This window comes from Parasteatoda tepidariorum, chromosome 10 (assembly GCF_982258835.1).
Source record: "Parasteatoda tepidariorum strain Cologne lab strain chromosome 10, Ptep-v5.0, whole genome shotgun sequence".
In the NCBI taxonomy this organism is placed as follows: domain Eukaryota; kingdom Metazoa; phylum Arthropoda; class Arachnida; order Araneae; family Theridiidae; genus Parasteatoda; species Parasteatoda tepidariorum.
The window spans coordinates 41,659,355-41,686,595 of record NC_141764.1 but is presented as its reverse complement, the minus strand read 5'-3'; the positions used below and the strand labels follow the sequence as shown (position 1 = coordinate 41,686,595).

At 28.2% G+C, this 27,241-nt stretch overlaps 1 protein-coding gene and 2 long non-coding RNA genes across 5 annotated transcripts in view; 1 reads left to right on the top strand and 2 right to left on the bottom strand.

Moving 5' to 3' along the window:
• The window catches only part of LOC122269136 (cell adhesion molecule Dscam1), a 398,009-nt gene that overhangs the window by 12,913 nt on the left and 357,855 nt on the right, over nucleotides 1-27,241 (top strand). The gene's annotated exons all lie outside the window — the stretch shown is intronic.
• On the bottom strand, nucleotides 9,937-14,593 carry LOC147802522 (uncharacterized). The gene is made up of 2 exons (XR_015430038.1): nucleotides 14,502-14,593; nucleotides 9,937-10,085 (listed from the first exon to the last, which is right to left on the bottom strand). It is a non-coding gene; the product is annotated as an uncharacterized LOC147802522 (long non-coding RNA).
• Nucleotides 15,635-18,226, bottom strand: LOC147802521 (uncharacterized). The gene is made up of 2 exons (XR_015430039.1): nucleotides 17,820-18,226; nucleotides 15,635-16,442 (listed from the first exon to the last, which is right to left on the bottom strand). It is a non-coding gene; the product is annotated as an uncharacterized LOC147802521 (long non-coding RNA).

The following is a 27,241-nucleotide window of genomic DNA, read 5'->3' as shown; positions in this document are numbered from 1 at the left end:
AAAAACACTCATCTTTCAGTATTTGCAGAAATATTTTCTTCGTATTGTTTTAAAATTCTTCACATTGTTTCTCGTGTACAACTTTGTTTGCTTTAGAAAATAAAGCACTCTACATTCATGGAACTTCGAAATTAAACTGTTATAAAGAAAAAGGAAGCTCATTTGCAATGTAAATTTTGTATTGTGATTAGTTTTCAGCTGAAGATCTCAGCTATTGAAGCGGCATTTTAAAATAAACAAATATATTAAGTTCATCTTAAGAAACTAAAGTAAATTAAGAAAATTTATATATACATATATTTATAGCGTTAAGTTATTTAAGAATGGTAAATAGTATATCATGAGGATTAATTATCTGGCATTTTTCCCTGGCGCGTTCAAGGCAGTTTATAATTTTTTTTCCTTTACTCAATTAATTTCTTCATTCAGGGAACAGCTGGGAATGTTTAATAACTTAACTTTGATCGAAGCTTTAATAAATTATGTCTTAATTTCGTCCTAATTTTTCTGTAGCAGAGATGATTGAATAACGGAAAAAATACTCGCTAATAAAAGCACTAATATTTGCGTTTATATAAAAACTTGAAAATAAATAATTAAATAAATACACATTCGATAAGAACTTTCATTTTCTAAGAAATACCCATTTTAATTATAGAGTAATTAATTTTTCGTAAAGAAAGTAATTAACTCTTTCCAAAAACGTTAATGAAAATATTATATGATTTTATACAACTTATAATGATGTGTAGTATATCTATTTCATCGCATCTGAAACCTTTGGTTCTTTTCAAAAATTAATAAATTTGATTTTATAATGAATTAAAATATTTTCGCTATGTATATTGTAATAAATTTAGTTAATGTAATACTAAATGAAATAAAAAATTATCCTGACTGTCTTGGTTTATATTATTTACTAGAACTTAGGTTTAGTTAAGGTAATTTTTAAAAAATCATTTTGTTTTCTATGAAATATTAACTTTTATGTTTCAAATTTAAACTATTTTGTAAAACGAAATTTGCAATAGTTTGTTATGTATAGACATATAATCTGATGCGTACAATCTGATATGTTTTATACAACATATATTTCGTAGCATATCTATTTTATCGTGTTTCCAAAAAAGTTTCTTCTTCACAAATTAATAAGCTCTTGTTTATGATGAAAGTAAATATTTTCACTATTTACAATGTAATAAATTTAGTTAATATGTTACTAAATAATATAAAAAATAATTTTTACTGTATTTGTCATTCATTGATTAAAACCTAGCTTTAGTTGATGTAATTTGAAATAAAAACCTAATATTTTTCTATAAAACTGTTATTTTTAAGTTTCAAATTTGAACTATTTTGCAAAGCAAAATTTTCAATAATTCGCAATCTGTTATGTAAGGTAAATCAAACCATATTTCTTTTAGTGAATCTTTTTATAGTTTGAATATTTTATGGTTTATGGATTTACTTTTGAAAGTTATCCCCAATATATATAACGTTGTGTGATTGGCTATAAATCATCATCATCATTGACGTAACAGCCCGGGGTTGGCCCTGGTCTCGTCGAGGATCCTCTGCCATCCTGATCTGTTCTCAACAACGGTTCTACAGCTTTTACTGTTCATTCTAAAGAATAATTAATTTTAAAACCGGAATTTCCGTTATCGTATAAATAAAAAAAATTGCCATGAATAGTTTTCATACATAATATCTTGTTTTATTAACCAGAATTAGGATTTTTTTTTATACCGGAAATGTCACGTTATTCAGTTCGATAGTTTTGCGGGGAGAGTTGCTATCGACAATGCCAACCTTCATCTATGAAAAGGTACCACACCATAGAATCGTGTTAACATGTCTTATATACTAGTGAATTGGAATTGTATTTTTGTAGTGGTAGAAGCACTACAGTATTCCCTCACCAGAATTACATATGTGATCGAATTCGATGAACGGATACCACTAGTTGACTCATTGCTGTTTTGTGAAAAGTCGGGAGAGCTGTATTAAGATCAAAGTACTTTTGCTGATCGTGAGAGCTGCATTAAGATCACGGTCGTGGTTGCTCCTGCGTTGCCATAAGCAGTCGAGTGTATGCAGCCTGACGTTGTGTGTGACCGAGACGAGACTGAGTAGCAACAGTGCGAGGAGGTGGATAAAGTTGCAGTCACAAGTAGCAAGTCAACTGCTCAATGTGGACCATCCGTCAAAGTAGGCGTGTTCAGATCGAAGTGGGCGTTACTGCCAAGGTAGGCGTGTTCATATCACGATCGGGTCACCAATGTGGGGCTTAGTAGTTACAGACCATGTCAACCTTCATCTACGAAAAGGTACCTCACCTCAGAATCGAGTTAACATGTCTTATATACTAGTGAATTGGAATTATATTTTTGTAGTGGTAGAAACGCTATAGTTTTTTCAGATATTTTTTCTCCGTATAGAAAGTTTTGATTTCGATAAATGAGAGCATACGAATGACAAAGTAAGGCAAGGCTTGATTTTTCTTATCTAGTGTAATTGCTTAAATTTTAAAAATAATTTATAGGTTAAAAGTCACTTTGAACCTTCACGCATTCTGCTCTTTATTCAATAAAAATACAATCAGAAAATGAAATAATAGATGTATCGTATCTTTTACAAATTTCAACATTTATGTTTCTTACTATATATAAAATTCTAATGATGGTGTCGCAGTTTTCCATTGTTGTCGGTGCATTTTTATTGGCCAGAAAATCACGTGGTAGGATCCAGTTTTCCCTCATTCATTTCCATATTGTTTTGGTTGTCATCAGCACAAAATTAACAATAGTCGTAAAGGTATTGTTTTTCTTTAAATATTTTTATATCCCTAATTTAAACTTATTTTCCAGTACTGCTACTATTAGCGAGAGTATTAAATTATGGTTGTGAACTCATCAAATTTTTTTGAACAATACAATGCTATAAGAATATAAATGTTATTTTAAAAAATGATTACTTCGAAAAATCACTTCCGTTCACCAAGAGATCTAATATTTGGGTGAAGTAATATTTGAGAGTAATATTTAGACGTGGGACGTAGAGGCACAAGAGTAAGTAAACAGAATTCCTTTTAGTACATATATGTTAAGTGAATAGTTTTAACTTTAGTAGAAAAATTGTTTTCTGCCAAGAAAAGACAATTATTGCGAAGCAATAATCGGGGTTGGTGAGCGGCAGCGAACAGGGGGCTTAGCCCCCTAGTCATAAATAAAAATAAACATTGGGGTATTTGGAAATAATCACTTTAATTAATTTAGAATTTAAATATAACGCACTTCCAAGGAAACCCTTTATCTGTTAGAAATTTCAGATTTTATTTTTGAAAATAGGGAGCAATCAAAAAGCGCAATACTCTAAAATTAATGAGCTGTAATATTCTTCAAAGAAATCTGAAGCAAAAATTGTGTTTTTCTGTGGAGCAAGCTAAATTACTGTCAATTTTTCTATACAAAACAAGTCAACTTATATCAAAAATAACCTCAAATTGGAAGAGTAATAAAAGAAAAATAAATATTCACTGTAAATCATTCTACTCTAAAACTACTTACTTGACATAAAAAACATGATTGATGAATGAAAATTTTAATAGTGCACTGCATTTAATTGAAAAACTAGTAGTTTATTATTTTTTTCTCAATAGAAGTTGGAATATTTCCTTTTATTTATTGTTAGATAATATATAAGATATTTATATGAGGCTTAGACCAAAGAATAAAAATATATGTTATTCCATATCTTTGTCAAAATTAATTTAAACTTACTTTACGGATTTCTTTAAGTAAGTTAGCAAGTAATTGAATTTGTTAGAAATCCTTATGTTGTAGCATGAAATAAATTTATATATTACAAAATAACTTCACAACATATAGCCAATATAACTTTTATATGATAAAATAATTTATACAATTTATGTAAATTTAAAGGGATAAAGCCTGTCATTTCGTATAATTAAATAATATTATACTATAAAATTGTTTAATTGCATGATGCCATATATATTTATTTAAATAACACTTTTACCTGTTCATATAAGATAAGTTGGAAGAACTAATATTCAAAATTGAGTTAACTTAAATATAATAATTTTAACTAAATGACTAATAAAAAATAAAAGATTTAAACTGTAGAATCCACGAATCCTGCCAAGTATATCAATTAAATTTATTCAATTAACAATTCACTTTAAAAATCATTTTATTTCAGAAATAAATATAAATTTTTAAAATACTTGGAAGATGTAAACAGGACGTATTTCCCTTTATTCATTTCTTTTAAAGCAAGATGTTTAATTAAACAAGATAAAATCATTTTCCAGTATTTTTAAATATTGACATATTTAAAAATTAATTATATTCTGCTTAAAATGAGTTTTGTTAATTAGTTTTATGATGCCCATTTAAGGTTTTTCTATTTCTCACTTAATTACGTCTAGTTATATTTTATTATCAAAAATACGCCTAAATCAAAATACGATATGCAAACATAATTTTAATTACATAAATTCTAATATATTTAATTGTTTTCAAATATTAATTAATAGAAGCATAAAATAATTAATTTGTAACTACCGTAATTTAACGTTTGCAAATTGAAATTCCTATTAACTATAGTATAAATAAAATAAAATTTTTGACAAAATCATCTGCTTAAAATTGTTAAAAAACATTTTAATTTAAGTTAGTGAACTTGTAACATTCCTACCACCCTCTTGGGAGTCTTTTTTATAGACTCACAATAGACACATAGACACACAATTTTTATAGACACATTTTTGTCATAATTTATTCTTAGCTTTCTATATTTCATATAAAAATCTCAGTCCTGATATAAAGCATACATTTAATAAACTGTACAAAGTAAGTGTTTATCTGAATAGTTAAAATAATAGTCAATAACTATTTTCTCTATTAATTAGTAGTCTGGATTTAAATTATTGTACTTACTTTTTCTCCTAAGTGACTTTTTCACATGCTGCAGATTGCATGCAAAATAAATTTTATTGCGTAAATGATTTGGTGATTATTACAGAATTTGAAAATATTGTTTTTAAGACGACATTGCTATAAAATTTTCGTTTTAGACAAATGACTAACTGTTCTTAAAATCTTTTACTTCAAATATGTGGTCCAGAAATAAGTGGAAGAAAATTTACAAGCAACTGTTACCGTCATTCGGGGTAACTTAGGATATCAAGATAAGTTGGACTCGAAGCTGGTTAAGTTTCGGACACTAATGTTCAGCTACAATATATTGAGATTGATCGTTAATTTCCATTCTATAAATATTCTGGTTTTAATAAAAAGTACCATAATAAAATATTATCACATTTTCCAAAGTTTCTAAATTTTATCACATATTGTAAAATCTTATTTTATTTTCAATTTTTCCGAAAAACTTACTAAGCTTCTTCCTATAGAGCCAGAACACGCTAAATTTTACCACATTCTGGAACTTAACCATATTTTTTTTTCAGTATAGATTTGTATGATTCAATTTAGGGCTAAATAATATCCAAGCTGGAGGCTTTCTTTTAACTTACTGTTATTATGTTATTAATAAAATGCATACCAGGAAAAAGGTTTATTCTTCGTCTGAAAAAAAAGACATTACGCTGCTTTTTTTTTTTATCTTAGCTGTTCGAAGTGAACTTTACTTATTGTAATCGCTTAGATTAGGAAAATGAATATCAATCCTTGTTTACTTTTACTTAATATCTTCCTGAAAGAACACTATAGGGAACAACTTTTTAATTTTTTTATTGATAAATGATTGAGTAATGTATGTATTCTTATATTTTAAAACATCGTCACCATCGAACATAAACCAAATATTAATTAATGCTGGTCTGATGTACACACATTGTTAAAAATTTATACTACCTTTTTTTAAATTTCCATGCCTTTAAGAATAAATTTTTTTATTACCGTCGTTGAACAACCGACCTAATTTTTTGGGTTTAAGACTACTGATGTTAAACTCCGTAGCCTTGTAATTTTGAACCCAATCCAGAAGACAAGGGACTCCTGGATCAAGTATTAGGAGAAATTTACCTTTGTGGAGGACTTTTGGACAGAACTAACCCACATTATAGCTTTACATGATGAGGAAAAACTACCAAAATCTCCCACCAAAACCCTTCTAACCCATGATCCGTCCACCACTGAAGATATCTTATGTCAGCATTATGGTTCGTGCAAGCCTGATATGGAATTCGTATTGACCAGCCATCGACTTGACACCTGGTTCATCTCATTGGAAGACGAAAGCTCTATCCCCTGCCCAATCACGGCTCTGTAAACATAAATTGTAATGAAACTAAGATTTAAAGAAATCTGTGAAGCAAACGCTTAAAATTCGGCAGTTGAAAAGAGGCCTTCATAGCTTATATGACGCTATATGAATATAGCACTGAAACGCCTTATAGTAATTAATTTTCATCGAATAAACTGAGTTTTTTTTTAAAATAATGGTGCTTAATCTGGAAAAAAAATAGGTTTTCCTAAATGTTTTCTTGGCTTTGAAACTTCAGAGAATTTTAAAAAAAGGAACATAAAAACCTAAAATAACTTCACAATTAATAAATAAGCTTAAAATAAAATCTTTTCTTACTCGTTACAGTTTAGAATTTTACTTTTCAATCTTTTCCACTGGCTCTTCTAAAATTGTTTTATAATTTCCATCATAAATTTCGGAAAGGAATGCACGGAAAACAAGAAATTTATTTCACGTCTCGTTTACTCTTTTAATTTAACGGAGTTCCTGATTAAATTTTATGCATCATCAAATAATATATAACAACAGCGAGCAAAGAGTATCTCGTAGTCTTCCAGTTCTGCATGGATTTTTTATAATGACTTTGCATTGTGTCTTTGAAAGCTTCTTCCATCTTGGACAGTGTACCTGACGGCTTAAATTTAAAACTATCTCCTATAAAATGATACCGGTACTTTTACAGAAAGGTCGGTGGATTTCTAGTTCTTCTTTTCTTCGTATTTCTTCTTTTCTTCGAACTCATCTTTTCGTGGAGCTCCATTCTTCCTCTTTAGAACGACCTGTTTTGCATTTCTAATGCGACTGAGAGACCCTTTCATACACTTCTGGGTGTTGATTGCCATTTCTTTTTATTTATGGCAATTCTAGGGTCAAACTTTTAACGAGCTTGGCGAAGTCTTTCAACGTGAATATTTAATAGAAAATATTTGCTGGTTCCGCCTGACTAATGAGCGCTAAATATTTTCGTGGGTAGATTATTTAGTGAGAACATTAATAAATATTTAAGATTAAATTCCTAGTAGTTTTAGTTCGTAATATCAAAATTGGAGTGGCATGCAGTAAAATGTGATATTTATCGTAATTTTAAACCCTGAAAGTTCTACATTCATTTATTTAAAATACATATTTCATGCAATTTATTTTTGAAAGAAGAAAGTTTTTTAATAATTCTTTTTCAGAATACTAATATAAATCTGAAAAGATTGACCTACCTGTTATATGTGTGGATTTGCCAGCTATTTTTTACTATATCCTGTTGTTCTGAAGCTAGAGTTTTCGAAACTTCTGTCAATTTTTGCAATAATATACTTGTTCTTATAGTTAAACATTACGTTCCGTGCGTTACTTTTCTTTTTTAAATGTAACAGTTTTGGAATACTCATTCGTATTATTAATCCGTTTTTTTAATCTATCCATTAAAGTCTAGCTTACAATGTTTTTATTCATATTTTTTTTTCTTAAATCACTCAATTTTTGCAATAACATACTTGTTCTTACAGCACGCATTCAGTTAAACACGACGTTCCGTGCTTACACTTTCTTTTTTAAATTTTACAGTTTTGGAATGCTCATTTGAATTATCAATCTGATTTCTTAATCCATCTGTTAAAGAATAGTTTACAATGTTTTTATTTATATCTTTTCTTCCTAAATCACCTAAATTGTGCTTTACAACTTGTACTCCATAACTTATGCCTTATAATTGTACTAAATTCTTTCTTTCAATTAAAATTCGTTTCTCTTCGAGGCCATTACAATCCTTCCATGAACTTAAAAAAATGGAAAGTTTCAAATTATCAACTTTAGAATGTCCTCAAGAATTAGAAACTCTTTTAGCTAACAATGGATGGTCCAATCATTAGACCTGTTTTTCTTTTGAAATCACTCCTGCCCCCTAATACCCCCAAGTCACTTTCTAGGTGATTAAGTATCTACTCCGCGTTACCACACATATTTATTGAATCCTTTTGATTACGCATAATTGCATTCGTTGTTCATTCCCCTTAATGAAGCAGCATTAAAATACATTTTGAAAAAATAACAAAGAGTATCTGAAATCTTTTTTTTCTTCCAATGCCCACCTGCGATAACATCCGTCAATTCAGGCATTTACAGGGCGATTTTGTTAGCCTCTCTTTCAGGGGCACCATATTAGGTGGACCAACGTCGCTCCCGCAGTCAGGACAGATAGTACAGAGAAGGAAAGAACATCCGTGCCTTGACCGGGATTCGAACCCAGAACCGTTCTGATGCAAGGACAGTTCCCCATGCAGCAGAGATAAGTATAAATTACGTGAAAATAACGTTAAAATGCCACAAGGTTTAGAGCAAAAAAACGTTTATTTAAAACGTTTTATTTGCGTTTCGAGTGGTAGTCTAGAATTAGGTAAAAAAACGTTTATATTTGGGTTGTTTTTAACGTAAAAATGACCGATTTTTGCCGTTATTTTGACTAAGGTGAATTTCGTAACCAATTTTTAACGTATTTTTTACGTTTTTTTCACCAAACTATTTACGTATATTTTTGGTTCTATAAATTCGTTTTTTTCACCATGAATATTTACGTGTTTTTAACGCTTATTTTTATTAAAATTACGTACATTTTACGTTATTTTAACCAAAATACAAACGCATTTTATCCATACTATTTACGTATTATTAACGCTTATTTTTGAGCTTTATTTACGTATTATTAACGCTTATTTTTGAGCTTTATTTACGTATTATTAACGCTTATATATCAATATTTTTAACGCTTATTTTGAGCTAGGTGAATTAATAAATTTTTCGCGTAAATTTAACTAAATTAATTTCAATTTATCGTAATTTTAACCGAATTGTTAACAATAGCATATTTTAAGTTTTTTTTTTTAACTGAGAAGGAAAGAAACCATTCCGTATTTTAATGTTTATGCTGCACTAATTACACTAAAAAATATAGCATTTACTTTTTATTTAAAAAAAAAACTTTTAATTCTTTTCGAACTAAAACTAAAATAACGGAAAATAGTCGATATTCATGCTCTTTTTTTTTTAGAATCCTAGAAAAAGCTTTTATTTTTAATCTCACACTTTCTGTAAATTTTTACAATTCAAATTATAACTCAACGAATATGGAATGCAAATCTTTCTACCTCTTCACAGCAGCATACTGGTTTATTTACGAAGTTTCATGTCTCTCAGGAATTTTTTACATTTTTCATTCCTAAAAGTTTGTAATATAAAGTAATATAACACTGGTAGAAGAAAAAAATACTCAATACTTACATGATTTTCCAAACCCCTATGGAAAAAATATTTTTTTTTTTTTAGTTTAAATTAATAAATCTACTGCTCTGCTGAAGTCCATGTTTCCAAATTGCTTGCTGGAAATTATCTACTGTTCTAGAATGCTTTTGGGTTCATTATTTTTTTTTTTTTTTAAATGCATATATTTTAGTTTTTAGCTTGAAAAATTTGACTAAAATTTACTTTAACACACACACGAAGTAAAAAAAAAATATTAACCAAATTTACCATTTGATTTGTTTATTTACAAAAATTACAATTTTTCTAAGTCTTATGTTCGTAAAATTACAATTTTTAATCCAGAAGAGCAGTTAACTAAATAATTTTAAATACAGAAAAAAACATTAAATCAAATAAGATTTATTAAGTTTTATTTATTTTACAACTATCATACAATATATTTACAATATATAGATTTACAATTATAACACATCGCTACAGATCTGAAACATTCATAACTTCTTCCACCCCGCTGTTACTATCACCTCTTCACTGCAATGTTCCTGGAAAACAAATAAATATTTTAGCATATGAAAAAAAATATACCGGACAATAATATTAAATTGTTACAACCAACAGTAGATTTCTAAAACGAAGCAATACTGACTAGATAAAATACAGTTAAATAAAAAATTTTAAAAAAATATTAAAACACGATTTTCATGGAATTTCTACTAAGTATATATCGATTGAGTACATCCAAATACTTAGATATAAGAAAATCTATTTTACAAATTTTAATCACATATTACATGACAAAATTATATACATATACAGCACAAATCTGAATTAGAATATTTAATATTTTTTTTATCCTAACTAAATCTTACAATGAAGCCAGCAGTAAGTTATAAACAAAACATTAAATTATTTTTCGTGTGGCTTTGAGGAGAACTCCTCCAGACTTTTAGTCTGGTGCTGTCGGCTGCTTTGGTAACAAGTAAGAGCACAATGAAGGAATAAAGGTGTCAATTGGTTTACCCACGCTGACCTAAAATCAAGACAAAACTATTCACAAAACACCCCTATTTAAAATTACTTTTTCTCATAACCGCAATACTTGCCACGACATGCACCCGTTGTCAGGTAAAGTACTCCTAAAAGCTGCCCTATACTTTCTGTTTATTTACTTATCATCAGAATTTTATTTTTCTCTCTCATTCTTTTCATTTTCTTATTGCTCCTTGGGTGCAATTTTCATTCCTCTTCAGAATATTTTGCAAGAACTTTGTAGTTCAGAAACACAATTCGATTAGTTTCATTTACGTAATTTTTAATTTCTCATTTATTAAAACAGTAAAAATACTATGCCTTTTAACACTAACAGTATCTTTAATATACAAAAGGAGTAATTTTAACAAATTCAGTAATTTGTTAAACTATATATTATTTAGTTCAAGTGAAGAATTACATTTTACAATTGCCTCTGTTAAAGCTTTTTTATACAAAAAATGGTTATTTTGAAAATTCTTTAATTTCTGGAAAATCGCTGCTAAAACATAACACTTTACTCCAAAATACATTAGAAAGCTGTTAGGTGATTTAGAAATTCATTTCCACAACGGAATTCTTAGTAATGGTGGGGCATTAAATTCCAGGGTGGGAAAAATAGGTTCTGTGTTCCTTGACCCAAGTGTGTTACTATCAGGTTGCTTGGGGGCAGTAAAAACTTTATTTGTTTAAACCACTTTAAAAGGACTGGATAAAAAAATTTCAAAAAAAAAACCAGTTAGTGTTAGTTAAATGTAGCATCATGACAGAATGTTTGGAGTAATGCAGTATAGCAATTTTGGACTATAAAAACAATTGAGGAACAGCTTTAAACTTAAAATTGTTTCAAAAAATAATAATTTTATGCTTGGAACTAATTAGAAATTATCTTTTTTAATGCTGCATATATATATATATATATATATATATATATATATATATATATATATATATATATATATATATATATATATATATATATATATATATATATATGAGCAAATCAAAATTACCAACTTTCCACACCCTTGCAAAAAAATAAAATAAAATTTTTTTTTGAACAAGTATAGAGCAGATATATCAAAAAAAGTTTTAACTTATTTAAAGATGTGAAAACAAATATATATTTTTTTGTCAAACTGTAATTCATATAGTTTGTAGTAGTGATAATTTCCATTGCATGAACTACTTAATTTACAAGATATATAAGTTTTCTGCAATATTAGACATTTAACATAAATTTTACTTAATAGTTTTTGTTTAAATAAAAAGTTGGAACATAAGTATTCTAAATGTATACAGTAAAATGCAAGAAAATATAATAAATTAATGAAAACTAGTCAGTCTAACTCTTTTAGAGAAAAGTAAGCATTTTTTGCAACCTTGATATACACAATGAATTGTGTTTTAAAGCATTTTAATCATTAATACTTCAACACCAAATAATAGACACAAAAACATTCACTTGGAAAAATAAGATATTTAAATAAAAGATGTTTTCAAACAGTATGAAATTAAAAAATTTTTCATTTAATGTAAGCATAATAATTCAGTGCAGAAGTTATTGAAAAAAAAAACTTTATAAAAATAAAGTGATAATATCATAGACAGATATATCATATAAATAGAAAATATCATATGTATAGCATAACTGCCAACCTTAGGAATCAAAAATTAGGAACACTATATGCCACAAAATTACGCACCAATTATGAGAGTAAGACAAAAATTTAACAATTAAATATTAACATTAATTGACAAATATTAAAATATCTTAAGTAAATTAGTAAAACGAAACTATAAACACTATCCTTTGAGGGAAATTTATAATAATAATATTTTATAATTAGGAATACCGGTATAATAGTTTAAAAACAACCATTACTTTTTAATACATAATTATTATTCTCCAAATTATAAAAGACAGGTAAATAATAATCTATGACATAAGCAAATATTTCTGATGCATGTGTTTAAATACTGTAATACATTTTTTCAAAAATAATAATAGTTGTTTAAGATTCAATTTAGTGAAATGATCAGCAACAGCTATTGGAATAGTATTTTCCAATAAAAAGCTACTAAAAATTACTTCTGCACAATGATCACAGGAAGCTTGTGGCGATCAGAACTAGGGTTTGATTTAAAAACAAAAATACTGAAATTTTAGGAAAATTCAGATTTTTTATAAAAAATATCAGATTTTTTGATTTGATATAAAAATTAGGAACAAATCCGAAAAATTCTGAACAGTTGGCAGCTATGGTACAGTCATAGATATAAAATCATTGATTAAAGTTAACAATATTGAAAGTTCAATTTCTAATATGCGGAATTGTAGAAAACTGCAGATGTACAAAAAAAAAATATATATATATATATATAAACATATATACAATTGGCTTAGTTTAATTAAAACAAGGATAATTTGAAATCTTGTAGCAGAATGTTTTTGAGCTATCTGCGACTAAACTCTCCAGCACTAATATCTAATTGCAAAATACTTTTAATACAAACAAACATATATGTTGCTAATTTAAAATGGCAAATACGCTGTGTCAACAAAAAATAATAATAATGATTTTCTTAATTTAACACGATTTTTTTTTTTTTTTTTTTAATATTATGGGTTATATTCTCACATTTTGTTGGTGGGAAGACACACACTTTACTAGCTTCTTCGCATTTTGTAAATAATCATCACAATAAAAAAATATTAAATATCATGAAATCCGTAGTAGCAATTGCCCCCCCCCCCCAAAAAAAATATATGATGTAATTACGTAAATTGGACTCCTCAAAAGCGTGTCACACTTTGAAATTAGGTTGCAATAAATAATATCGTATAAAAAATATCGGATTTAAAATTTAAGGAGAAATCAGCATCTATAACTTCTAAAAATTCGATAGAATTTTGAAAAAAAGAAAAAAAAGATAGCCTTAAAAAAGAGATACTCAAATGCACGATTCGAGTTTTCCATATTGCTTAAATATATCAAGATGGTTAAGAATCAAATGAAAATCAATATCAGTAACTGCCGAAAATACTATCAAAACATTACGTCGGTGAAAATTGAGCATGTCAAAAACTGATTATCTAAATGCATGATTCAAATATTGGATGTTCAAATATTTCTGTAAAAAAGAAAAGCAATATTTTCTTCCTTTCAAGAGAAAAATCTTTCTGCAAGAGATCTGTAAAATTCTGCAACAATGTCGCTGTGATTCTGCCATGGAGATTTGAAATACTGAGCAATATGTATCAATCTTAATTCCCCGAGAATTTCCAATTGATGTTGTTTATTCATTTTATAATTTATTTTAATGTTTGCCAAATGTTTGGTTTGAGTAGTCTTAGCCTTTGAGGGATTCATCAATCTGCATAATCGTTGAAGAATTGTTAAAAACAAAATAGAAGTTTCAGAATTTGTTTGCACTTATGGAGGACTATGAATAAAAAGACTAATTTAATGCAGATAAAACACTTTTTTTTTTTTAAGTGCCAGTGAAATAAAACATTGGAACAGCAAAAATAGTGGTGGTAAAAACAGTAACAGTTTACCATTCTACTTGATACTAACGATGAAACTTACACCAGAAACTTCTATTATAAATTAGTTGAATAGTGCAAAGGCTGATGATTGTGCATCAAATAATTAGGATTCTACAGTACATGGAAAATATATTTACAATATATGATAATTAATTTTAAGAGACAAATTTTTGAGTACTTTTATTTGTTGTTATTGAAGCATGGGCAGCCTATGTAAACAATGTTTAATTACGATTTTTAATATCAGCAAAAGTAATCTGAAATAATTTTTAACAATTGATTTGTTCATGTTTATAATTTCACGAATTTTTTTTACCCATTTTTAAGTACAAGAAAAAAGGAAACAATTCAAATACAGTTATTTCTTTAGACATACTTAATTCAGGTACCTTCAAATGAGACTTGATGGAGGTTCATTCTCAAAGCTAGATCCTTTTCAAAGATCTTCCTCAGAAGTACATCAATAGGTAGATTATGAAAAAGAAAATTCATTCAGTTAATACGTTTAAAAACATAGAAATTATTCAAACATATTTTTATACGGGCACATTTATTATTCAGAACTAGAGAAGTAAGGAGTAATGGTTTGACAGAATGTTAGCTAAAAAAATGGTGAAATGCAGAATATATTTTTATAGCAATATTTTTTTTAAAAAACATTCATTAATAAATATTTTTTACGAATAAATAAGTTTATTTATAATTGGAAATTACTCCATGCTTATCTATATTAGTGGAATGGGCTAAAGGGAAAACAAAAAATTAAACCAGAAATACTTAATAAAGTTATGAAGTAAAGTAGAAAGAGAAAAAAAAATTATCATAATTGTTACAACAAAACTTCCATGCTAAGAATAATATTTTCTGTAAAGCAGTATCCATAAAGCAACATTAACTAAAATATAATCTATTAGAAATATGTTATTAAAATGCTTTGTTATCTTAAAAACACTAACAAAAAGAAAAGATTATATACAAATGTAAAACAGAAAAATCTATTTTAATTCTCAAAATAAAATTTTAAAGCTTTACATCTCAGTCTTTCCAATTATCATATTTTCCAGATAAGAATAAAGTCAATAGAAACATTCTTAATTACTGTGTCATACAGTTAATAAAAACAAAGTTTTTTAGAAATGTAAAAAGCTAGGTAAAAAAACTAAGACAAAAATTGTTTAAAAGAAAAATTTAGCAATAAAAATTTCAATTGAACTTTTTCACCTAGCAAGGGTCTGTCTAGGTTTTTCTGAGAGGTACCTATTTTATGAAAATTTAGACATAATTTGTGAAAAATTAAAAACTACATTAAAAAATCAACACAAAAATATGGATTTATCGTTTCTTAAGGAATACAAAAATAAAATTATAAGAAAAAGTATTTAGTGAAACTACTGTTTTTTCTAAAGTTTAATTTGTGAAGGTACCGCTAAACGGTAGTAAATTTGGCCTTGACAGACCCCTGCCTAGGCATATTTTTAGAATACAATGACTATAAAAGAATTAAAAAAGTTTTAAACAGCAATGTAAATTTAAATAAAAGCTTGAATAAGAATAATTCTAAAGATAATTTAATATTGAAAATTACTGCAATTATTTTCCATATCGTTTTAGCTGATAAATTTCAAAAACTGTTTCAAAAATAAGAAGAAAAATTTCCAGTAAATGTTCAACTGGGTGTTTTATCTTCTTTTTTTTTTTAAAGATATCATGTTGCAAAATAAATAGTCAAAAAACTTTTTTGTCCATGTGAGGTTTTCTCTTGCAATAGCTTGTTAAGATGATACTTCCACGACATTTTGGTTGAAGAACCATCTGCTATAAACTCTTGTAAAATTTACCCCAATCAAGCGTGTTTAACCATTGGTTCTTTAAAAAGGTAAAGTTAAAAGAAAATGCCACTACTCAACTTTTTTAAAAATGCAACAACTAATAGTTTTTATACTTTATAAGACAATAGTAGGTAAGTAGATAAGACAGCTCAAATTAATAACAATATGATAGGACTGTTTCACACATAAAACTTGTCTCGTCTCATTTGCTAATAAAATTGCCATCTCGTACTGAGTAGGCAAAACAGTAAGAAAAATGCCCGTATCATGATCTGCCGGTGAATAATCACTATATCTTCTAAGCAACTTCCACGCAGCAACTAGGAGGAACTAAAAAAAATTAACTAACGGATATCAACTTGAAGAGTATAACTCGTAGCTACCTTTCTCACACCTTTACATATTCTTTTAAAAAGTTAGCAGTTAGAAATCTATTTGGTGCCTGGACGATAGCAGTTGGCATAACTGCTCACAATACAGAAGTAACCCTAATAGAGAATTAAAAGTTTAATAAGTATTTCTATGTTGTTACCTATGGCTAAATATTTATAAACTTCCAGTGGTCCACGAAAAATTAAGTAAATATCTCAGAATGGGAGTAACTCAGAGAATATAAGTTGAAACAACCCTCAGGAAAACTTCTACATACTTCTTTTTAAATTTTTGCAAAGTACAAAATCTTTTTCTTTTTTTTTTGTTTCAACATTTTTAGTTGGCACAATCTAGTTCAAATAGGGAAACATCCCCTTTTATTTGATTCATAAAATAAGGGGAGATCTCTATAAAATGAACAATGGCAGAATAATCAGCACGTCTTGGCAACTTCTGGTATCGGAGAAACTGAAAGAAAGTAAAAAAATCACAGAAAGGGACGGACTCGAAAGATATAACTCGTAACCATTTGGCAAACATTCATGTTTTTTTTTTAAAAAATTTCAAGTTTATATCTTTTTGGTAGCTTGGCTATTGTAGTTAGTGTGACAGATTAATATACAGAAATATCCCCTAAAATTAGTGAAACAGAAAAATTTACATTATAAATCTAGCTAAAATTCTTTTCTACTCCGGAAAATTTGTTTATCATCACCTGTGGCAGAATAATCAACAGGTCTTGGTAACTTCCAGTGACTATCATCACACTGAAAACAAAACATGGGAAGAAATTCAAAAGGGTATATCTTGTAGCCACTAACCCCTGGCAAACCTCTACAAGTTTTCTTTTATAAATGTATGCAAGTTTGAAATCCACAATAGTAGGCGCAGCAAATCACAGAAGGAAAATATCCCCTCTACTCATATTTTGGTGTGTAAAGTCAACCATGATTAATAACATTTAAGTATTATCTTCAGAATAATGCTTATAATTGTTACTTTTTGTTAATTGTTATTTATTATAGCAACAAAATTTGTCAGGTGAATAAAATAATGCAGCATTAATTTAATAATTTTGATAATTAAAGCTTTAAAATAGAAATTCTTTTTATATAAGATCGCAACTAGTTTAACTCAGCATTCTAGATTAATATTCCTTGATTAAGCTTAGGTGCCATCAGAAAACTTTCCAAAAATTCATGATTTTATTAAAAATATCTTAACTGCATAACAATCGTATATAACGGGTCTGTATTTCGTCTCTTTACATTTTATGCACAGTAAATGAGATTCAACAAATTCTCTTGCTTTTTTCCAAAATCGTTACGTTTTGTCATAGTTTGTTAAACTTCGCAAATGATAGGCTTAGAATATTTGTGTTTATTTCAAGTAGAATTAACTACAATAATTATTTACTCTTTTTGATAGTGAAGCATTAAAATGAATTAACATTCTAAATCGTAATAATTAAAGTAAGGAATAAAAGAACTTACCATTGAATTCGGCGTATATAAACACACGCGTGCAAAAATGTAAATAAATGCAACTAGTGTCGTCTAGTGTAGGGGTAGCAATCCTTGTGTAGAACTTGTTCCCACGGAAAAGGAGTGAAAAGTTGAAACTCAGTATCGTTTAATGCACTTGTAAAACAAAAACTCAAATAACTGAAAGCAATGTGGAGAGTTACTTTGGATCTATATTGTGAATCAATTTTTTCTCTATTTTTGATTTTTCTTCTTATTTTTCTTATTATTACTCTAATTAAACCTGGAATAAAATGCTACATTGTAGAATAACTTTCATATAATATTTTTAAAAAAGTTAAATAAAACTGTCAAGCCTTTTTTAAAAAATTATTACTATTTTACCTCATGACTTAAAGAAAAATGGAATTATATTGTTATGTAATGTTATTTTCATTACAGAGATATAATAGTATTTTATTTTAACTAGTATAATATTATTTGAATAGCTTGCACATAAAAAAACTCGATTTTAATGCTTTTGATAATTTTTATGAATTCATAAAAATTGCTGTTTTATGCTCTGGAAATGTAAAATTATTATTAACAATAATTTATTATTAAAAGACAAACATGAATAAATATTATAAATTAAGATCACTGATTCGGAAGACATACAAGATTATTTAAAATACGTGATTATTTATTTTAAAACTTTACACTTTTTTGCTTCCTCTAACCAGGAACTTCATTTCCAATCGTTAGGAATAAGAGGATCGTACTATAGTAATTTAACTAAATGAGACATTAATTATGTTATATTTTAAAACTGTAAAACTAACAATATACATTGATTTTTTTGTGCATCATATAGGCTGATCAATGAACCATAAATTGTAGGATTTCCATTTAATCCGAAATGAGAGTAAGAAAGATATTGTAGAATACATTCTACGTTACATCTTCCATCAAATCAAAAAGATTTAATCTAACTACATCCACCAATGTAAAAGTTTTATCGATTAACATAATATGGGATCAACATGTACATTTATTTATCTCTGGTTAATTTTAATTATTTTATCATGATTACATGTTATTTCTCAAATTTCGTGCTTATTTTTTGTTTTTCTGGTCTGCGTGGGTGAAGATTTTACATACATTAATTGGCATGCATAAAGGCATGGTCTCATGATTTAGGTATCATTTTTAGTTGTTGGTGATGACCGTGTTAAAAATAATAGTTTGAAAAAATTCATAAAATATTTATTACATAAAAAAAAATACACATTTAAATAAAAAGCACATTTTAAATCACGATTTCATTTGGAGAAAAGAAAAAAAAAGAGGTAATATAATGCATTTGAAAACTTGATTATAACAATAAGGGTAAAAAAGGGTGTCAAGTTGTTAACATTTCCAGTGGATCAAGTTATTTTTATATAATATATTAAAAATTTTATATTTAATTTTAGCTGGAAGGATCCATTTTCGTTAAGCGTTCCGTTTCTCTCTTCAGTGCTTTAGATAAAAAAAAAAAAGTAAATTCTTATGAATCTGTTTGTTCGCTTGCTGATATTTGTCTTCATTTTAAAAGCAATGTATGTATATATTAAAACGATTTTGTTGAAATTGTATTCCCAGATAACACAGTGTAAACAGATAATGTGTCAAAGAATTAATGAAGGTAGGAGTTTTAGTTATGTCGCACTAGAGCTGTACATTAGGCTTATCATCCATTTAGACTTAAATCTGAAGGGGTAGGAAATTTTCTCCAGATCTCTGTACATTTGGCACAGCAATGTGATCGACCACAGGCCTCTCGATTCCACAGATTTTAATAGCACATATATCGCATGTACTCGGTGGTGTCGAGGATCGAGCACCGCCCCCGTCAAGGACTAGAATGGCCCTTAAAACCCCTATTAACCGGGAACTAAGCTTAAATGGAAAAATCTTGGTCAAAAAACAAAGAAAAAAATTTGTCGCACTAATGTCAAAATATGAAAAAGCAAATATTTAATTTCTCTCTTCTTTTCTCTTTCTTGTTGTTGTCGTTGTTGTTAATTTACGTCGCACTAGAGCTGCACAATGGGTTATTGGCGACGGTCTGGGAAACATCCCGGAGGATGACCCGAAGACATACCATCACAATTTTGATCCTCTGCGGAGGGGATGGCACCCCCGCTTCGGTAGCCCGACGACATGCGCGCGAAGTCGAGCACTTTACGGTAGCACAGTTTAACGAGGACCAATACCGCACACCCTCGGTCCCTACGCAGACTGATCCAAGTGGCACTTGCACACTGACCGCAGCCAGTGATGTTTGACTTCGGTGATCTGCTGGGAACCGTGTCTTAACGATCAGTCCACTGCGAGACCTTTTTTTTTTTTCCCTCAAAGGTGTTTTTTTTTTTTTTTTTTTTTTTTTTCAGGGTCTATGTATTACCATTGCAAAATTTAGGTCTTAACTTCAATTTTTGAGGAACTTTCTCTTTTCCTTACTTAAATCCTTTTCTTTTTTATTTATATGATCTAAATAATTAAAAACAATTTGTTTAACTTCATTAGCTATTTAAATCCTTCCAAGCATTGTGTCCCTAAGAAAATTTTACTAAAATTCCCTGTTATGTAACATTATTGCCAGATATGATAAAAAAAAAAAAAAATTTAAAAAAAAAAAAAAAAAAAAAAAAAAACAGACTATTTAATGCAAGAAAGCCTAAAACTGACAGTTCGGAAAAATAAACCGAACTCTCTAACTATTTTTAAAAGTACTTCAATTTCACATACATAAAAACTCACTCATAAATAATATTTTGCAAAGAAATAAGGAATTATCATTACTTGCTCTTATAAAAAAAATTATTTTTCTGACATTACAACAAAACTTACAATTATTATTTATATTTTATGCTATTTTATATTATTTTCTATATTTTATAAATTTATATTATTTTTTACTATATATGATTTTCATAAATAATTTACTTACTGCAATTGAGATTTTATAATTAAACAATTTCCAGATTATAAAATTCAAGATTCAAAGCAAAATTTAATAAATTTGTAAAAACGTTGTTGTGTGTAAAAACGTCTTTTAATAACAACCAATATTTTAAAACTTCCCACACTAAATTTTATTACGAAAACTAATTTTGAGAATTATCTTTTAACCTGTCTTTTGATATGTATATTTTTTTTCATTAATAAATATTATATACATTAAAGAATCAAGATTGATAAATTTTTCAAAATACTTTAATTCTATTTTTACAATTTATGAAGTTTCTGGAAGGAAAAAAAAATTAAATCAGTATTTTAAAATAAAGTAAATGTCTCTTTCATGCAGTAAGAACATGGAATTTAAAAGTAGACTCATTTCTTAGCAATTATTTTGAAAGAACTTATATACGGTAAGCGATTATTGCAAAGTAAGAAATTAATAAATAAATGTTAACAAAATTAACCAAAAATAATCGTTTCTATTTCATGTTGATTGAAGTAGAAAATAATAATTATAATATTAAAATTATTTTTCATTAACTAGTATGGTGAGCGATAATTGAAATATAAAAAAATAGTGAATCAATTTTTACATAATAACAGAAAAATAAATTTTTTAAATTAAGATCTTTTAATAATAATAATTATTAGTATTCGCATAGCACTAGAGTAGGCTCGAACCTAGGACGCCGTACCCTTGAGGCGAACGCTGTAACCACTACACCAGGACTCTTGTTCTTGACAGAGATAATTTAAATTTAAGTATAATGTGTTTCTACGGTATGTTCGTTGCATGTCAAGTTGTAGAAAATGTTTACATTATTCAGTATTTTGGAAAATTTCTTAATTTTCATCATAGTTTAGTTATATAAGAATTAAAACTCATATTTCCCTTGTCAGTTACTGATAATGAGCCGACTCAATATTATCAACAAGCAAATATTTATAACCAGTTTAATGAAACAAAAATAATTATAAGTATTAAAAATTAAATATGAATTGTGATGAAAATCTGCAATGTTCAGTTTATTCGAATTCAAGAGAGACGTAAAAGATTATCTTTCTTGGGCTCTCACAGGTTCATCCTTTTTGTTTGAAACATTTTTACAATTAAATTTACGTTTATAATCCCAAAAAATTTACGTAAATATAACTATGCAACAAAACGTCAATTTTTCGCTAATAAAACGTTTTTAAAAAACGGTCAAAAAATGGATAAAATGTACACGTTAAAATAACGTATTTTAAGTACGTATTTTTAACGAAATATTTAAAGGGAAAATTGATAACGTTAAAATAACGTAATTTTAACGTATACGTTTTAACGAATGAAGAAATGGTGAAAATCATTACGTAAAATTAACGTAATTTTAACGTATACGTTTTAACGAATGAAGAAATGGTGAAAATCATTACGTGAAATTAACGTAATTTTAACGTATACGTTTTAACGAATGAAGAAATGGTGAAAATCATCACGCGAAATTAACGTAATTTTAACGTATACGTTTTAACGAATGAAGAAATGGTGAAAATCATCACGTGAAATTAACGTAATTTTAACGTAAGACCAAAACCTTATAACGGACAAACGGATTTTTAACGTTTATTTGCCCTTTCATGCTGCATGGGTCCTTACCGCTTACACAGACCTTTCGGCTAAATTCTTATTTTTCATATCTTCTTCAATATCTTATTTTTTTTCAAAAATTTAAGTGTCTCTTATTAAGCTATAAATTATCTTAGGCTAATATTCAAAGAGACCGAGATCAACAGAATTGTTCATTAAAAAAAGGCTCTTCTTATTTGGAGAGCTACTGCATCTCATAGGAAATAATTTTGCATTTTTATAAGCAAGTATGACCAAAATTTAAAATTTCAACCACCAAACATTTTAATTTATGTGAAAGAGGATGATTCCAAGCGTATTACTTAAAGTAAATTATAATTCAAACTAGGCTAAAAATATATCTTGTTAAATAGTTCATTTATTTTAACAGATATTATAAACAGGTATCTTGTTCAAGTTAAAAAAACATGTCCTGACTTAATTTGTAAAACAGGCCACCACTCGTTATGTTTTAAAATTTTATAACAATTTTGAGTTAAATTTGTATAAGTTTAAAAATTTTGTCATAAAAAACAAGTTTTAAAAATGTTATAAACAAATAATATACACCGAAGAGTCATTACATTATGACCACCCTGCTTATAACATGTAGGACCTTAGCCCTCAAAACTGCTAGCACCCGCCGAGGCATTGATTCCACAAGGTGCTGATAGGTAGTCTGAGGTATCTGGTACCAAGCACTCACCAACTGGTCTTGCAATTCCCTTACATTGCGAGGGGGTAGCGCGGCAGCACGAATTTGGTTTTCCAAGTAGGACCACAAATGCTCTATTGGATTAAGGTCAGGTGAATTTGGGGGCTAATACATGACTTGAAAGTCACTGGAATGTTCCTCGACGATTCAACCCTTATGACATGGTGCATTATCCTGTTTGTAAACACCATTCCCCGTAGGAAAAACTGTTGCCATGAATGGGTGAACCTGGTCTGCAACTATGTTCAAGTAGCTTACAGACGTGACTGATTGTTCTATAAGGTTTATGGGTCTTAATGTGCCCCATGAAAACATTGTTCCTGGGCGAGCCCATTGTTGTAGATGGAGGGTGGTCATAATGTAATGGCTCTTCGGTATATATATATATATATATATATATATATATATATATATATATATATATATATATATATATATACACGATTAAATAGACGATTGCCTAGATTTGAAAAGCTAGCATTTGTATTTAAATAAAAATTAAGCTGAGGAATACAAATAGTGTGATTCATTAAAATGAAAATACATGAAAAGTAACTTTACTTGCTGACTCGATGTAAATTCAGAATGGGAAAGTTTTTTTTATCTCCCATTATTATTATTTTTTATTTTTAAAAATTTCATTATGGAAGTTAATATTTAGCTCTAAAAACATGTAGTATCTCTTTCCCATTTTATCATCAACTCGAGCGCGATCTTGCAAAAAAAAATAAAGGTCCCGTGAGGAAAGAATAAATTTCTACAACAATAGATAAATAATCAATATTTAGTTCAAAAGAGCCGTATAAGAGCACGAAAAACCCACGAAGTTATTAGAACAAATTGGAATAAAAAAGTAGGAATTTCAAAACAAAATTATTTCTGATATGATAAATGAAAATGGTTTCTTATCACGTCAAGTTAACGTATTGCAACGGGTTTTAGGTAGTTCAAACATGGTATTTATTTTCCTACAAGTTACATAGCTTCTAAATCTCGAACCAATTGTCGAATGATAATTTTTTTGTATTCTGTCGTATTCCATGTACTTTTTTCTGCATCCTATCGTAATTTCAAGTTTTTAAGTCTCACATTTTTTTAGTCCCGAATGTGACTAAAAAAATTACGGAAAATTCCGCAAAATAACACCTCAAATTGCAATTATTTTCAGAAAATTAAAATTTCAAAAAAAAAATATATATATCAACGCTTTATATTAAAGTGTGTAGTTGTATTCCTGTGGTCTCTAGATCAGCCTGAACGGAACATTTTACGTCAAGTTTAACAGTTAATAATACTCGAACTAATTGTTGAACGATGTATTTTATTCCACTATATTTCCTGTGCGTTTTCTACGTTTCTTCGTAATTTCAAGTTTCTAAGTCTCACAGGTTTTGCGCCACAAAACAGAATATGACGTTAATTTTTACACTCATAACAGAGTTGGTGATGTCAAACCATTACGATATTTTACTATAGGTAGATGTATATTGTTATCCAGATATTAGCCACATACAGAACACTTTTTTGGTAATAGAATACAGCAATTCTTTTTCTAAAAATAAAAACTCGTTATTCGTGTTGTTTCACACTCTTATCAAATAAACTCCCTCTCGAAGCAATAATTGTTTAGTTTTGTTATAAAAATGAAAATGCATGCAGAAACCTTTAGGACCATTAATGCAAAGAAACCTGATAACCGTTTAAAAGCGAAAAATACATTAGAATCAGCAATAAAATTTACCGCTAACAACAGTTTTAGGCTTAATAATTGCACGAATTCTTTAACCGATGTTGTTAGCAACGAAATAGCTTTATCGTTTGGGAATTATGCCTCTAGTTTTATTTATTTTACAATAAGAATTTTATGTGCTTTCTTTTTTTTTAAAAAATGAGAAGCACAGAGTTTGGTTCCAGGAGTAGCCTCATAAAGGGGGAATATTTTTGCAAGGTGCATGGTTAATAACGTCATTAAAGTTAATTAAAAACAGGATCGAAGCGACCCTTTCTTCGCTATGCTGAGCAGCAGGGTCGCATTTCTCGTTAAATAGATATTTATGTTGCACGTGCTATCTCTTAGACGAATAAATAGAAGCGAAATGAATACAAAGGTTGGGCTAGTATCGCATTATAAATAACAGTTTTAATCAACGAAGAAAGAATAATAATAAACAGTTTTTTTTTTTAAAGTTAGCGAAATTAATTTAACATTAAGGTGTAAATGAAGATGTAACATTTGAATTATAGCTATCATCTGCGCGTTAGTTTAATCACTGTTAAGTTGAACTTAAGTTGTTATTGTTAAAGTAATAGGTTTTCTGAAAAATATTATTTTGTTAATAGTACTTAATAAGTGTTTTATGAAGAAGAAAATATGTGTTTTAATTCCCATCGCATTAGAATTACTTTAGATAAAAAGTACACTGCAGGCAGATATGCTTATCATTAAGAATTCCATAATCAAGTATTACATAATCAAGTATTGCGCCAAATTATGGTGAATACGGTGTATGTTTTATTTCGGTGGAATGTTTTACTAAAATCATGTTTCGCTTAATTTAACGTAAAACCACTGGGAAGGACCACACATAATATTAAATTAATTGTAATTGTTGTAACTTTATTAATTGTGTAAGTTCTAGTTTCAATTTCGTAATGTTTTTCAGTACTGATTTATTGATTATTTACTTACTTTTACACCCCAAGAAAAGAATGGATATTTTGAACATTTCAGTCCCCCTTTCCCGAAAAACGTCCAAGCATTTCTATTAAATTGTTCATAAGAGATCGTTGAAAAATGAAATTTTTGTTTTGGTTGTATAACGCGCCATTGATAAAAATGAATTCGCATATGATTTTATTCCTTTAAATATTTTAAGGACATCATCAGTGTTGTTTACTAGCTTATATCTCTCATTTAAAAAAAGAGTTCATTGCCCGCTCTGAGATATTATATATTTTTTTTCCCATTCTGTCCGATAAATTCAATGATCAACGCGAACGTGCTATCCTAGGTGGACTACGTCATCAAATTAGCATTTCTGAAAATATCTGAAACCTCGTGTCTGTTATTTTTAGAATTATGTTTTAAAAGGTAATAATAAAAAACTATATAATTTAAAATGAAGGGTATTTGATATAAAAAAAAAATAAGTTATGCTCTGAAAAGCAAAATTAAGGTAGAAATGGTACTAATGCGCTTAGGAGAAACGTGAAAAATTGCCATTCTATTATCGACCCCATTGTTGTTTAACTAATTTTGGTAATAGAATCTTTATTTCGATAGGATGAAGTACTAGACACATGTTTTGTTTAATGTAATAACGTAAAACCACTGGTAATCATAAAAAATAAGAATACATAAAACTGGAATAATTTTAGCTCCTTTAATTTTGTTGGTGTATGTTTTTCAGCTTTGTTCATTACTTCGTAGGGCTCTTTACAACTGATGTATTAATTGTTTATTTTTTTCATTCCGTAAGGTGAACGAGCATTCAGTTAGTATTAAATAAAACAAAAACAACGAAACATTTCCGCGTTCCACGTATTACATTTCTCTGATATAGTTAAAATATTTTTAGATGATAAAACATATTAAGGAAGCTCATGCGTAAAATATTGTTTCACTCTATTTGTTGAAACAAGAGTTCTACGAATTGACGATGCAATTCTAGGAAAACAGGCACGTTAATGCAGATTACCAGAGGCAGAAAATATGTCTCTCAGACATAAGCATGATTTCATAGTCTCTTTCAATACTGATTGATTATTTGTTTCCGTTTTTTCCCCATTAAAAAAACGGGCATTCATCCAGTAAACAAAATATGCGAAACATTTCAACGCAATGGCACCAGATTATAAAATAAAAAACTTAATAATAAACTAATTCAAATATGCAAAAATATATTAGATAAACAAGTTTATAATTAAAATAAAATAGATATATTCCACATATAGCATTCTCAAATGGAGTTTATATGTTCTTAGATGATAAAACATATTAATGAAACTCATATATTCCATATTGTATTACTCTATTCGTCGAAGCAAGAGTTCTGTGAATTAACAGTGTAATCCTAGGAAAATTGCCACATTAACGCAGAATACCATAGGCGGAAACTAATT